Source organism: Sciurus carolinensis, chromosome 6 (genome assembly GCF_902686445.1).
Source record: "Sciurus carolinensis chromosome 6, mSciCar1.2, whole genome shotgun sequence".
NCBI lineage: Eukaryota > Metazoa > Chordata > Mammalia > Rodentia > Sciuridae > Sciurus > Sciurus carolinensis.
Window position 1 is genome coordinate 86,526,575 of NC_062218.1, and position 13,391 is coordinate 86,539,965.

The 13,391-nt window shown below is 33.0% G+C and overlaps 1 protein-coding gene across 10 annotated transcripts in view; it reads left to right on the forward strand.

Annotated features, from left to right (window-relative positions):
• Window positions 1-13,391, forward strand: part of Pam (peptidylglycine alpha-amidating monooxygenase) — a 288,617-nt gene that overhangs the window by 26,070 nt on the left and 249,156 nt on the right. For 9 of the 10 annotated variants that reach the window (XM_047554874.1, XM_047554877.1, XM_047554879.1 and 6 more), the window contains exon 2: window positions 12,261-12,312. The exons of the other annotated variant lie outside the window; for it this stretch is intronic. The gene's annotated coding sequence lies outside the window, so the exon portion shown is untranslated. The remainder of the gene's footprint in view (window positions 1-12,260; window positions 12,313-13,391) is intronic. 10 annotated transcript variants of the gene reach the window in all.

Genomic DNA, 13,391 nt, shown 5'->3' on the forward strand with positions numbered 1-13,391 from the left:
GATGCTTGCTGGAGGGTGACAGCCTCATAAAGACCTAATCACAGGAACACTTGAATGGTTTACTTTTGCTCTTGGATCAAGTTCAAAATTCTGTTTTGGAAACAAATGGGGATTGGCTTACAGAGTTGAGAGTTCTCACCTTGGATTTAAATTTTTTTTAAAAAATCATTCATTCAAAGGATTATACAGTATATGTACTAAATTTTTAACACATTTAATTCCTTTCAAGTTGAGCCAAAGATATTGCACTTTGTACAAAAATATGGTCTCTTTCTATTTGGTTTGTTTGTATGAAGTTATTTTTAGTAATTAGAATTTGTAGACTATGTTAAGCTGAAGTGGTGGCTCCTCTTGGAGGGCACTCACCTAGCATACACAAAGAATTTGTAGACTATGTTAACAGAATTATGGTAAAACAGAGTTTACTTTCTGTAAACTTATTGTTCCTTTTTGGTTCAAGCTTATACCGAGTACATCCATCTTCAGAGAAAGAACTGTGAAGGGAAAAACAAGAATAAATTTTTTCATTGCAGCTATTAAAGGAGGCAGTTTTGTGTCACGATTAATCTCGCAGGTTCTGGAGCCAGATTGAGTTCCTCCATCCCTGCCTCCCTACACAGAACACACAGAAGCTGTGACAGGTTACTTCAGCTCTCTGCCTCAGTTTGGTCCTATGCAAAATACAGAAATTAGTATTACCATCCTAGGGTTTTTATAAGAATTGAATGAGTTAGTACCTACAACAGTACTTTGAGTAGTGCTTAGTATTTAGGTAGCTCTCAATTGTAACTTCTTACTATTATTAATAATACCTTTTCAATTGTTGATATTTCAACTTTTTTGTGATTGTCTTATTTTCTAAGTTGTTGCTATTAATAGTTTCTGAGTTTTTTAATGTGATTTCTTTAGTCTTATGAACTTCTGAACATCAATGGTAATGATTACAAACCACTGGATTTCTAGGAATTGAATTCTGAACCATTGGATTCTGCCAAGTGTATCAGCCTTGGGCCATGTACTTGACTCTATTGGACCCCCTCCCACCCCCCCGCCCTGCCTGTTTCTTGTTCAGTCTTCTGAGGAATTCAGTTCCTCCATGGAGAAAATATAGAAATGTACCCAAAAAACATCATATAATTCAGAACTATATCGAAATTAAAATTTACCTTTCAGTTTATATAATTATTTTATAGCTTGAAGTTGGGGGCTTGGGAAGGTACTAGGCTCAAATTCTTCATGACTTTGTCTTATTCATCTTCATTCTGAGCATGGTCAGTAGCAAATCAATAGTTTACAGGAACAAGCAAATTACTACTACTTTGATGTGTGGCATAAAAGTCAAGAATATATTGGAAAAATTCTGCATCAAAAGTTTTAAGAAAGAAAACTGTCAAACATAATGTGATTATCAGTAGTACCAATAATGATAATAATGATGAATCTCAACAGATACAGTTGACCCACAGAGTGTAACAAAAAGGCAGTGCCTCTGGAAGCAGAGAGGAATTGTACTGTACCATCTGAGATTTGAAAAATTAAGACTGTTCATCATTGCTCTTGAATTATAAAGATTTCTATATCACTTGCTATTTTCCTTTAGCCTCCAAATCATTATGCTGATGGAAAGGCCAGGACAAGTGCTTCATCTTTAATTTTTTATTCATCCTCCTCAAAACAGTTTCACAATCACATTTTTTCAACCTATTTCAGTTGGAATGAGGAGCTGGCAGAAGAGGAATAGATATAGCTTTTTGTATTTGTATGTCTAGACCCTACGAGGCCCACACAGCTTTTTAATTGGCACAAGATCCAGTCGTGTTCTAAATATAGCTACCACTATCCTGTGCTACTTGGAGTTCTTAAGTTCTGGCGCTGGTCCATGGTTGGGACAGATTTCCTGGTCTTGTAAAACATGCCACTCCATCCTCTTAAGTACTTAACTCTAAGCACGAATAGGAGGACCCCAATCATTTTACTCTAAGAGAGAACCATTATGCAACTCTCACCAAGGAACTTCATTTTTCGTAATACTCCTGTGGTGCCCTTCAATGGCATAGATCCCTTGGTAAATGAATGGAAAATCCAACCAATTATGACTTTACAGAGATTTAAAGAATAATGTTATCTATTCTCAGGAAATGTTGAATATTTCCAGTATTTATTTATAACTTCAGTCTAAAGAATCAGAGATTTTTAAAGTAATGATTTAGCCTGCATAGTGAATATGTGGGTTGGGATTTATTAAATGGTACATGAATGGTACAATTCTAGGTTGCTACTATCACTGTTGGTAGATTTGGCAAAATAGATTAATTTGCTTTTGATTAAAATCACATCACATCTTTTATTCTTCCTTACTGTAAAAATAGTTAAGGAAAGTCCTATTTTAGTTCATTTGCACTTATACAGGTCCAATTGACTTCAATGTTGATCACTGAATTCTAGTAACACAAATCATATGTTTGATGTGTTGGATGAGAAATGAACAAATACAAAGTAATTTTCTTTTATAATTTAATCACATAATTCAGGCTGCTTTAAATTGTTTGTTAACAAGGTGTGACAATTTATGTATTAAAATAAAAATTTATAATAAGAAACTGCCCACATACTTTATTTGAAGGGTAATTACCCTTCGTAGACTCCATAGCTCATCTGCTTTGATGAAGGTGGCAGTGAGTTATTATAGTCTTTACTTTGTCAGAAAGACTTTAATAACTTCATCATGTCACTGGTGTCTCAAAGTTATAGATCGTATGCAAGGCATAATAACTCTTTTTCTTTTCAGTAGAAACTACATTTCTCTTCACAAGTGGTCAGTAATTCACAGTTAAGAATTAAAAATGATAGCTTTGTGGCTCCAGATTTTATTTTCATCCACAATAGAGACAAAATGCCTTACTTATAGTTACATAATTTAAGAAAGTGCAAAGAATGCTCATTTTTTAAAAGTAAAAAGGAATCCTTATTTGACACCACCAAGTAACAGATGATAGCATTTGCATTATGAGCCAACTGTGTTACATACTTTTTTGAGAGTATCAAATCAAATATTGAGTTTGGAGAGGGTCATAATTTCATCTGAAGCATGTTACTTTGTTCTCGTTCCATTTAGCTGGAATTCTTCTTATTAAGTAACTATTATCTTAACAGCAAAACTATGAGCATGGTGGTGACATTATTAAAATATGTATGTGTTATCTGGAAAGTGAAAGGAAAGAATGTGTTAATAGTTCAAGGGGAATGTAACAGCCTGTGAGGACAGATGTTTGGTAGTTAAGTGCCCTGATGGTTGACACCATCAGAAGTTAGCAAGAATGAGGTAGGTATGGGAATAGGATGAGTATTTAAGAATGATATTACTACAGAGTAAAGAACTTTTCTAGAAAAAAACATTGACATCTTAGGGAAATTTACCTTAAGTCATAAGTATAGGTTTAAGCAGTACTTTTTTTTTAAATTTATTTTTATTGTACAAATGGGATACATGTTGTTTCTGTTTGTACATGGAGTAACAGCATACCATTTGTGTAATCATACATTTACATAGGGTAATGATGTTTGATTCATTCTGTTATTTTTTTCCTTCCCCCCATTCCTCCCACCCCTCTTTTTTCTCTATACAGTCCCTCCTTCCTCCATTCTTGCCCCCCTCCCCCATTATGTGTCATCATCCGCTTATCAGTGAGATCATTCATCCTTCGGTTTTTTGAGATTGGCTTCTCTCACTTAGCATGATATTCTCCAATTTCATCCATTTGCCTGCAAATGCCATAATTTTATCATTCTTTCTGGCTGAGTAATATTCCATTGTGTATATATATATATATATATATATATATATATATACACACACCACAGTTTCTTCATTCATCAATTGAAGGACATCTACTTTGGTTCCACAGTCTGGCTATTGTGAATTGAGCAGCTATGAACATTGATGTGGCTATATCTCTGTAATATGCTGATTTTAAGTCCTTTGGGTATAGGCCAAGGAGTGGGATAGCTGGGTCAAATAGTGGTTCCATTCCAAGTTTTCTAAGGAATCTCCACACTTAAGCAGTACTTTTAAGTCATAGGTATAAATAGTACTTTTATTTTTAACTTGAGTTTTCAAAATATACAATTAAAGAAAATAAAACGATTCTTTTGCTGTTAAAAACTCAATATGGAGACCAAATTTGATGGTAATTAAGTTTTTAAACATCAAAAAATGTTTACTTAAATTTGTTTTTAAAAGTAAACTCCACCAGTAGTTGGTTATCTGGGTGTGCGCCCTCAAAATTGAAAACAGGGACTCAAATTGATATTTGTAAGCCAATGCATTTATTGCAGCAGTCTTTACAATTGCCAAAAGGTGGAAACAGCCAGTGTCCATCAACAAATGAATGGGTAAACAAAATGAGGTTTATACATAGAATGCAGTACTACTTAACATTAAAAGAGAATGAAATTCTGATATCTTCTACAACATGGATCAACCTTGAAGATATCGTGCTAATTGAAATAAGTGAGGCACAAAAGGAAAACCATGGGATGATTTCTCTTACATGAGGTAGTTGGAACAGCCCAATTCATAGACAAAAAATAGAATGCTGACTGGCAGGGCTAGAGGGCCAGGGGAATGGGGAGCTGTTGTTTAATTGGTACAGTTCTGATTTTGGAAGATAAGCCATTCTGAAGATGGATAGTGGTAATGGGTCCACACTTAATACCACTGAATGTATAGCTAAACATGGTTAAAATGATAAATTTTAGGATAAGTATACTTTACCAGAATAAAAAAAGCAAAACTTACAAAAATGAAATTATAAAGTAATAAAAAGTTTCCAGTGATTTAGAGAAGAAGTTAACAAGACAAATTTAAGGGTTAGCTAATTATTCATATTTACAAATATTCAGTAGTTATTATTAGATTAAGTTTGTGAAAAACACAGTTCCCTTATCTTCTGTATGATCTGGAGAATGGTTTTCCCTTAAGTACTTGACATAATTCTTGGAACATGGAAAATGCTTAATAAATAGTTGTTGATTCATACTTGTTCCAGAAGTTATAGACATAGCTTAATATGCAATTAGCTTAACTGTAACTCTTCAAGTCTATTTCCATGCTTAGTGAATAGTTTAGAAATAGCAATAAACAAACAACCACAATGTAAAAAAAAGGTATCATACAATACACTAAATTATGGTAACTAATGTTTCTTAGCTGTTGCAAAATATACCATAAATCGTTGTTTTTGATATAAAAAGTTCATCACCTGAGAAATGAACAGCTATTTTGACTCCAAGACTATGTTGAGGATCAATAGTGCAATTTTCCTCCATTTTATAGATTACAAAGAATTTAGTGAGATTACAGTGGGACTCCTGGCCATCTTGGTACTCGCTTTACTGTGATGGTAGCTTTCTCTAAGTCTCTGGTTCTTATGAGGATGATCTGACTATTCTCCTGGGAATAGATCTGAATGGAGAGGGGTTAAGCTATCTTAATAGTTTTGTATTAGTTTCAACATCACTGCTTTGTATGTCTGCATTTCTAAAGGCATTGGGTCCATTTTAGCTTCTTGCAGGAATATAGTTTTCATTGTTATTAGTAGTGTTAATTCTAGATATGAGAAACTGCACCTGAATAAGAAGTTAATTTTCACTTTTCTGAGCAATTATATTTTCCCCTATTATTTTTTTAAGTATTTTTTTTTTTTTTAAGTTGTAGATGGACACAATACCTTTACTTTATCTATTTTTTATGTGGTGTTGAAGATCGAACCCAGAGCTTCACATGTGAGGGGCAAGTGCTCTACCACTGAGCCACAACCCCAGCCCCTCCTCTATTGTTTTCTTGAATTATACTTGTTCATTGTGGAAAACTGACCAATACAAAATATAAACCACAAAGAGGACAATATTTTTAAAATGATCCAGGGCTAGGGTTGTGGCTCAGGTGTAGCGTACTTGCCTAGCATGTGTGAGGCACTGGGTTCGATCCTCAGCAACACAAAATAAATAAATAAATAAATAAAAGTCCATTGACAACTAAAAAAAATTCTTTAAAAATTATCCATAATTTCATCACCCAGTGCTAAACATTTGTTTATGCATTGTATTGTTCTGCTCATGTATATGTGAACACATATAGATATGAAACTGGGAGATGTAAAATTAAGGTAATGTTTATTTTGTGTTGTAGCCTGAATTTTTTCAGTAAGCATTAGACAGTGTTCATTTTCTTATATCATTATATGTTCTTTCACAGTTGCCTTCTAAGGAGCTGCACAGTGTTTGTCTGTACTAATCCGCTATTGGGATTTTAGATTTTTTAAATTATAAATGGCACTACAATGAAAATATTTTAGATTATCTTTTGCTTATCTCTATTTTCTGAAAATAAATTTCTAGAAATTAAAATAAGTTAGAGGGTATGAACATTTTTCAAAGTGTTTGATACATCTATGCTAGTTTGTCCTTCAAAAAAACCATGTGGGTTTATACTTCTTCAGAGCTCTATGGGAGAACACTTATTTCATTTTTCTTAAACTCTGAATTTGAGAACTGTAAAATAGTAACCATTATTTTAACTTATATTGGTGACTTGAGCACCTTTTATGTAATTTTGGGGTTTGTGCATTTTTACAAGTTCTGGTTAATGTATTGCTGTGTTTCTCTTTTATACTTGTAAAATTTGTTTATTTATAAAAGGTAACCCAGTAATATTTTTTTTTGCAATTAGTTTTTCTCTAATGGATTTTTCAGTTTACAATATTTTCCTATGTGGTACCAAGGAAAAAAGAAACAAAATAAATTTAAAAAACAAAAACTCTTTAGATAGTTAACTATTTTACTTGACATTTGTTTCTGAATGGAAGATAAATATAGCAAATTCCCTTCTTTCAATTCCTAGTGAGAAAAACATATCCTGTCAGCCAATTAGTTGTAAAGCATTCAGTCAGATAGTAGATAACCAAGTAACTTCAGATAGCTTGTCTCTAGGGTTTTATCTAGAACATGCTGGGAGTTTCTTGAAGGAAAGTCAGCTATGGTGAACATTTCAATTTGGAAATGTTCCATTACTCCAAGTATTGCTGAAGCACAACACCAACTGTCATTTTTCCTGGGCAATATGCAAACATTAAGAGAAGTTGTATTCATACTAATGAGGAAGATAATAACAAATTGGAGATTAGAGTCATTTATTTTTTTAGTGTTAATTTTATTTAAACACGGTATGTGGGGGCAGAGGTTGTGGCTCAGTGGTAGAGTGCTTGCCTCGCACATGTGAGGCATTGGGTTCAATCCTCAGCACCACATAAAAATAAATAAATAAAATAAAGGTATGGTGTCCATCTACAACCAAAAAATAATTAAAAAAAAAAAAACAGGGTTTGTGTGAAATTTGAGAAATTTATTTCAGACGTATGAAACTTTATTGTACGTGTATATGTGGGTTTGTGCATATGTTGGAGGAGATAGGAATTAAATGCCAAAAATCACAATGTTAACAAAAATATTTAAGGTGAATGAAATCTTTATTGTTATAGTTGCTCTCCAATCCAATAGCGATTAAAATCATGTGAAAAGACTGTGGAGATTACTTTTAAAACAGATACTTACCAAGCTCCAGGAAATGAATATATTTGTACAAAAAGCACTTAACAATTGCAGGCTGTTTCTTTTTTACTTACCAAAATTTTCCTGGCAAGGGCCCATTAAACATCTGGTGTACTTGGTAGGCACTCTGTTAAACTTTGAAGAACATATAAAATGATGGTGACCCATCTCCCACTGATGGGCAGTGTGAAGAAGTGGAGTGGGGACAGGGTACTAATGTGGAAGGCTGGTGGGAAATTTGGACTTTCATGTCTATTCTCAATGTAGTAGATAGAAGTGCTCCCTATTTAAAGGAACCCCTCAAACCATAATTTTGTCAGGTGAAGAATTTGTCAGGTAACAGAATTATGATTGGATTATCGTTCTCATCAATCGAAATGTAGCTTCGCAGTTTTGTTGTTGCTGTTTTGTTTTGTTTGGTACTGGGAATTGATTGAACCCAGGGGCGCTTAACCCTTTAGCCCCATCCCCACCCCTTTTTATTTTTTATTTTGAAACAAGGTCTTGCTAACTGCTTAGGGCCTTACTAAATTGCTGAGGCTGACCTTGAACTGCCTCAGCCTCCTGAGTCCTTGGGAGTACAGATGTTCAACACCATGCCCAGAAGCTTCACAGTTTTTGAGACTCATGATGGTTTCACTGTCTGATGTTTGATTATGAGCAGGACATGTCCTTCCTGAGTTCATCTTAGGGGAAAAAACAATGACATGAAAGCCTCAGGTGGTGAAGTGGCTGATCTGTTAAGCTGCCAAGAGCGGTTTACTATTAATCAAATAATACTTGAATAATAATACTTTTTTTAAACCTCTAAAAATTTTCCCCTTTGGCATTTTCACCTTGGTCTTCAAAGAGAAAGCAATTTCTTTCTACACAAAAATAATGTCTTAGTCCTACTTTTTCTTTTTTCCTTTCAGGGTTTTTATAATGTTCTTACCACACAGAAAAAAAATAAAAGATAAATTAGTGAGATGATGAATTTGTTAATTAACTGAATTGAACCTTCCTATAATCTATAATAGATCAGAACATTACATGTACCTAACAAATATACTCAGTGGTAAAGTGTTTGCCCGACATGGGTTCGATCTCAGCACCTCATATAAATAAATAAAGGTCCATTGACAACTAAAAAAAAAAATTAAAAAAAAAAAAAAAGCATTTTAAGCAAGGTACATGGCTTGCCTATAATCCCCAGTGGTTTGGGAGGCTGAGGCAGGAAGATTGCAAGTTCAAGACTAGCCCCAGCAATTTAGCAAAGACCTAAGCAATTAATTGAGACCCTGTCTGAAAATAAAAAGTAAAAAGGGATGGGGATGTTGTTCAGTGATTAACCGCCCCTTGGGTTCAAATCCCTAGTACCAAAAACAGAAAAAAAAAAAAATTTAAATGTTAGTTACCTTCACTGAATATGTGAAACCTTCATAGAATACCTAAGATTATTTGTGTTTAAGAAGTCTAGAAAAGCCTGACACTGTGGCACAGGCCTGTAATCCCAGCGGCTGGGTAGCCTGAGGCAGGAGTATCCCAAATTCAACCTAGGCTCAACATCTTAGTGAGATCCTAAGCAACTTAGAGAGACCCTATCTCAGAATAAAAAATTAAAAGTTTGGGGATGTGGCTCAGTGGTTAAGTGCCCGTGGGTTCAATCTCTGGTTAAAACAAAACAAAACAAAAGTGCTAGAAAAAAGAGATCCACATATAAATCTCTATATAAATTCAGTAATTTTAAGGTGTCTAAACTTTTCTGTTTTTGACGTTTAAATTAAAAAGCACTTGTAATTGAAAATTTTCAGAATATTGACACTATTGGAAAATATTTAAAATAATTGTTGGTTAAGTACAGTATTTTAAGTTATTAGATACATAAAACTAAGTTTATATTGAGTACAGTAAAATACTGTATAGTATGGTTGTTCAACATATTTTATATTTTGAAAATTATTTTTAAATCTTTTACTAGTTCATTTTTTAAATGAGAAAGAATATTTCTTATCACTGTCTAAACTCTGAAATACAACCATAGCAACATTTTTATCCTTGATTTATAAACAAAATCATTTTATCAATTTTGCAAGGAATTAGAGTTAGAGCACTTTTTTTTTTTTTTTACAGTTAGAATAAAACTCTTTAAAATTCAGGAATATGTGAAACATACTGAATGCTATATGTTCACATATTCTTTCACATATTGAGACTGTTTTAAGAGATTATATGCACATTCTCTTTTTAAAATTTGTTGATCATGTTTATGTAATTACTGATCTCTTTATTGGGGGATTTTTTTAAAAAATGCATTATTTATTTAATGCTTTTGAATTTATAATGTACTTGAAGTGGCTATTTATATTTACGTCTCAAAACTTCCTGTTCTATGAAGTTAATTTAAAAGATCATTTAAATATGAATTGCTGGTACAGGGTATCTCCCATTTCCCTAAAATTGGGGAGTCAGTGTCACACAGCACTGACCAGTATGACCAGGTCCCACGGAAGGGGCAGAGGGAGCGAGGCAGGACGTTCCACAGCCTGGTGTGGAAGGATGATCTGGGCAAGTGGAAAGCTGTTTTCCTGGAATGAATTGCCAGAAGTCGGTTCTTACTGATTCAGATATATTTTTGACCAACTGAAGGCAGGAATTATTAAACCCAGTGCTGAACGAAGAATTCCAAGCATTTTGAAATATGTGGTTGCGTCAAAGACATTTTTCTTTCCTACTCAGAGAGAAAATATTATCATTATTATTATTATTAAATTAGCTGATTCTTCCTAGCCTATATTATTTTCAGGATAGACTTTAAGAAAGATTTAAGTTTTATAGAAAACAGAAGACATTTTGATTAAATAGGAAATGTAGTGATATTTACAGTTAGGCCTATTCGTTTGTCAAAAAATACTGTGTATAAAGATTATTAATTCATATTTATTTATAACACCTAAAATGTGACTATGAATATATATATAGCATATAAAATAAGAATATATATGTATACATATACATATGAATATATATACATAACATATAAAACATGACTATGAACATTCTGTTGTTAATTTTTTCATTTGGTAACATTAAACTTCAAAATCTGGAATCTTTCATGAGAGTGACAAGGTTATTTCCATTGTGTTGTTAACTTAGATTCTCTGACTTTTCTCAAAATTGAAGAAATATTAGCAGGTTTCTCCAGAGAGTGACAAATAAATAAAGAGGAGAGTATTTGGAAGAAAGATAGGGTATCCTACTCTGGTACTTTTTCAGTTTCTTCTTTTCACTGTAAACTTCCTTACATGAAACTCAAAAATTATCCCAGAGATTTCTGTGGGAACCGAATTGAAATAAGAAGTTTTAAACTGCTGTCTAACCTCTATGCTGGTAGTGCTCATTTTTGAGTACTGCTAACAGTTTAAAAGTGCTTATCAGAGCAACTCTTACCGCTTTAATTTGTGTGCACAGATTGCTGTTAGTATCGTTACTATCTGTTTTGTATCAGGCTTTCTAGCTAATTTCCTTGTTTATTAGCTAAATGATTTTCTTAATGGCCACCCTTTTGACAAATGTAGAAATCTTAGCTGCTCTGAGAGAGAAAACTGGAGTTAAAAACTCCAGTGAAGGGATGAGAAACATCTGTATTCATGCTGCTGCCGTGGTGTTGGTGTGAGAGAAAATCTGTTTATTGACCTTGATTCTTGACTGAAAGTCACAATAATATGCATAATTTGGCCTTTCTCCACAAAACAAATAGCAACTGTCTCCAGTGAAAGCAGGGAATTCAATTTCCTTTGCTTTGAGTGTGGAAAAGGAACTCTTTCCCAACCTTATTATCAGAGGTTTAGTGATTTTTTTTTTACTGAAATATTTTTTCATAGAAACATTTTGAGTTCATAGTTTATTAATCATGAGTTATTTAGTTTAATTTTTTACTTGCATATATACTTGCAGATTTAGAGGTCTACAATATTGTGTTTAAAAAAGGTATGTCTTTTGTTAAAGGATCAAACCCAATGATAGCGATAAGAAGTTCCATGATCTGATGATAGATTTTGGGTTCCAGTCCTTGGAAAGGACCCTGAGCACTTAAATCAGGAGTCAATTTGAGATTTCTTACAAACTAAATTAGATTGATTAAGTTCAATAAGTGCAACACTTGCAGAGCCAAACTCTCTGGAGCGAACAGTCTGTGAGTTCTTCTGACCATTCATGAAGTCAGTCTTTAAGAGTTACCTTGGATCCATGTGGGGACCAGGTTCATAGGAGAATAGTGTAGGACTCTTATAGACCTATCAGTGCTTCCGTGACTAATGAATCTACAATAAGTAAATACAAAATACAATAAATAAAAAAAAATTGGTTTATTCACTTACTAGTTGCTATCCAGAGTTTGGGCACCTAGATTGGGTATTTACAGTTCCACGCAGCAAAATTCATCTTTTTAAGTAAGGCAAGAACAATTGAGCTTCCTAATGTTTTAGGTCTGGTAGGAGTAACCTTTACTTTTGCAAACTTGGTTACATCTATTATCTCTTTATTTTTGTTTATTAAGCACTACTGAGCCAAGTAAGATTAGAGAAAATCGTGAAAGAGAAAGCATTTGTCACTATTCCATCATTTCATTTGACACTTTTTGAACTTTTGCCTCCTATGTTTTCTTTCCTTAGGTTGCCAAGCACATTCAGAACCCCACATTCCACATTTTTCATAAGAGAAACTGTAAGTTTCTATTCTTAAACCTTATCCACCTGTTACTTGTGCTGATTACTTAACCCCTGGTCTCAGTTTCCTTATTTGTAAAATGACAATAAATATTCTCTAAATCATAATATTATTATTAGGATTAAATGCATTAAGGTGTCAAAAATTTAACTTAGTACTTGGTTGTCCAAAGTCCTGAAAAAACAGTTATTGAATAATTACTAATAGAACCTATTAATTAAATACTTCATTGCCAAGTTTCAAAATATTAAATAACATGAAAATTTTTAATTATTTTAAGTGTTCAGACTTACAAGTATGATGATTTGCTTTTTCTGGGCAAATATACTTGTAAAATGTCTTCAAAATGCAAAAGGACAATTGGGTCGATCTCCAGAAGATTATTGGCATATGAGAGAATAATCCTAAGAATCCCAGGAATCAAAATGAGTCTCTTACTGGAAAAGAAGACAAAAGTAGCCACATAGTGTTGAGCTGGTTGGTTATTTTATATCTTCTATAACTTTTGTTTCTTTCAGAGTTGATAAGGTGTTTTTAAAATCAAATATGAATGTTCTAAATTATATGACTATTATCAGATATTATTTTAAAGTTATTTTCTGGTATTGTGAATGTCTTTCTTTTGAGACATCACATTTTTATAAACATTTAGAATATAACCTCACCCATTTTACTCTGAGAATACTGTATGCAAAATAATTTTGAAGGACATTTTATTTCCTAGCATGTATTTTCAGCAGGTGGCTAATGGCTTTTGACCTGCTGTAGCAGCGTACAGAACTGAATGTCAGATTCAATATTTTTTTAAAAGATGCATTTTCATTTTGCATAATGAAGCACAGTAATTTTTTTAGATTGCCTTACATATTTTTCCAAGTAGTTGTTGATTCAGTGGTGTCAATTTAGTAGGAAGTGGAAGAGAACATTATTAATTTTCCAGCATTCAAGCTTTAAGAATATTTAAAAGTAGGGTTGCTAAATGTAAATATTTTGATAAAAAATATCAGATTTAACACATTTATATTGTAAAATCATATAAAGCACATGGTATCAGCCTTCCATTTTTCCCATATCTT